Source organism: Myotis davidii, unplaced genomic scaffold (genome assembly GCF_000327345.1).
Source record: "Myotis davidii unplaced genomic scaffold, ASM32734v1 scaffold326, whole genome shotgun sequence".
In the NCBI taxonomy this organism is placed as follows: Eukaryota; Metazoa; Chordata; class Mammalia; order Chiroptera; family Vespertilionidae; genus Myotis; species Myotis davidii.
The window spans coordinates 242,603-245,374 of NW_006296626.1; positions in this window are offsets into that span (position 1 = coordinate 242,603).

Consider the following 2,772-nt stretch of genomic DNA (forward strand, 5'->3'; position numbering starts at 1 on the left):
GAGCTGTACCAACCGGGCTTGTGCAGACCCTTCTTCTCACCCCGCTCTACCCCGTAAAATTTCCCCTGGGTCCTGCCAGGGGCAGAGGAGGGGGATTCTTGAAGCAAAATGCCCAGGCAAGTTTGTCTAGGAAGCTCGCAGCCTCCATGCACCAGATTCAGAGCTCGGGGCTGGGAATGAGCCCCTGCAGGCCTGGTCTGCAGAAGTGTTTGTTTTGGGCTGGGCTTAAGGAAACCCTAGGCCATCTCAAATGTATTGAGCTGCTGGGACTGGGGTGTGCAGGTCGATATTTTGGGCTGAGATGGGAAGATAAACATATACTAGTAGGTCCTGTGTGAGCATGAGTGTTGTGTGTGTGTGTGTGTGTGTGTGTGTTTGTAGTAGGATAACTATCAGACACAGGTCTGAACCCATGGGCACCCTATTGTCTTCCTTCCTATGTCTGCTATTAACAAATCACTGAAAAACTTGGTAGCTTAAAACAACACAGATTTATTATTTTACCGTTCTGGAGATCAGAAGTCCTAAATGGGTTTTGGACTCGGCGACTTGCACTGGGCTAAAATCAAGGTGTCAGCTGGACTGTGTGACTTCCGGACCTCCAGGAGAGAACCTACCTTCTTGCCTTGTCCAGCTCGTGGAGGCCGCCTGCATTCTTTGGACTGTGGCCACATCCCTTCTGCTTCCCTGTCCCATCTCCTGACTTCGAACCTCCCACCTCCCTCTCCTAAGGGCTCTTGTGATTACATTTAGAGCCACTCAGATAATCTGGATTATTTTGACTCAAGTCCCATCTGCAAAGTCTCTTTTGCCCTGGAAGGTGATGTATTCACAGGTTCTGAGGGCCTACAATGCCTACATACTACACCTATGCACAAGCCTATCTATAGATAATGCATATTTACATATAAAATTATACATCATACCATATAGTATATATGCACATGTAGCTATATATAACATTATATATATATGAATATAGGTATAATATGATAGTGGTCTAAATGGTGTTCCCAGATAGCATATAAAAGCCATAGCTTTGCTCTGGCTGGATGCTCAGTTGGTTGGAGCATCCATATAGTAAAAGGTTGCAGGTTCGATTCCCATCAGGGTACATACCTAGGGTTTGGGTTCAAACCCCAGCCAGGGTGCATTCAGGAGGCAACCAATAGATGCTTCTCTCTTGCATCAATGTTTCTCTCTCTCCCTCTCTCTCTGCCTTCCTCTCTCTCTAAAATAAACATATCCTCAGGTGAGGATTTTTTTTTTAAAGCCATAGTCTTTACAATGACCTTTTTTTGAAGATGTATTTTTTTACTTTTATTTTTTTATTGAATTTATTGGGATCATATTGGTTAACATGCACATATAGGTTTCAGGTTACAATGACCTCTAGATAGGAGAATCCTATAATTTTCCATTTAATGGCAAAGACACTTGAGAATAAAGGCAGGCCCTATTAATAATTACAGACTACCCGGAGTAAACCAGGACTTCTAAGGGCCAATACGTCCTCACCTCCTTTGGTGTCACCCCCACCCCCACGCCCCGCCAGCCACACTGGCCCCTTCCACGCTCCTACCGCCCGCCCACCTGGCACAATCCCACTCGGGGCCTTCGCACTTCCTGTTTCCTGCCGGCACTGTATCTAAAATACCGCACTCCGCAAACACTTCCGGTTCCCTTCCCTGCTCCTGTCTCCTCTTCAGCCCTGAGCGTGGCCATCTGATGGACCGTATATTCTGCTTGTTTATCTTGTTTTCTCCTTTGCCTCAGCCACAGGGCCGGGATCTTTCTCGGCCCCCACCACTTGCAAGCGCGCCCGGTGCTCAGGGAGGGCCACGGAATGCGGGTGCACGGCCAGGAGACAGCAGGCTCCCGGGTGCACTGTGCAGGAGATTTGGGGTTCCATGGATGCCTTGCACCTTGGGGCACCTGATATAGCGGAGTCCTGGCTGGTGTGCAAATCCAGCGGAACAGACCCACGGATGGGCTATTGGGGGGACATACAATCCTATCGGGCCCACATGAGGATCTAGGGGACCCTGTGGTGGGCACAGAATACACAAGGATCTAAAATACAACAACAGCCAAAACCGGTTTGGCTCAGTGGATAGAGCGTCAGCCTGCGGACTGAAGGGTCCTACGTTCCATCCCGGTCAAGGTCAAGGGCATGTACCTTGGTTGCGGGCACATCCCCAGTGGGGAGTGTGCAGGAGGCAGCTGATCGATGTTTCTAACTCTCTATCCCTCTCCCTTCCTCTCTATAAAAAAAATCAATACAATATTTCAAAAACAACAACACTGGGCCCTCAGGGGGTTCTGGAAGTTTCTCTGTAGGAACACGGAGGACCCTACATGGATGTATGCAACCAAACTGACTCAAAATACATGCCCTAGCCGGTTTGGCTCAGTGGATAGAGCCTCAACCTATGGACTGAAGGGTCCCAGGTTCGATTCCAGCCAAGGGCACATGCCTGGGTTGCGGGCTCGATCCCCAGTGGGGAGTCTGCAGGAGGCAGTCGGTCCATGATTCTCTCTCATCGCTGATGTTCCTATCTCTCTCTCCCTCTCCCTTCCTCTCTGAAATCAACAAAAATATATTATTAAAAAAAATAAAAGAAAAGAAGCATGCCCTGGGCTGTGGGTGAACATGGGTGGGAACGGAGACCCTGGTGGCAGGCTTGGTGTCCGGGGAAACAGATGCGCTCGGCCAAGACCCTTTCCCTCTCTCTGTCTCTCTCTCTGCCCCTCAGTCTGCCCCCACCTCCC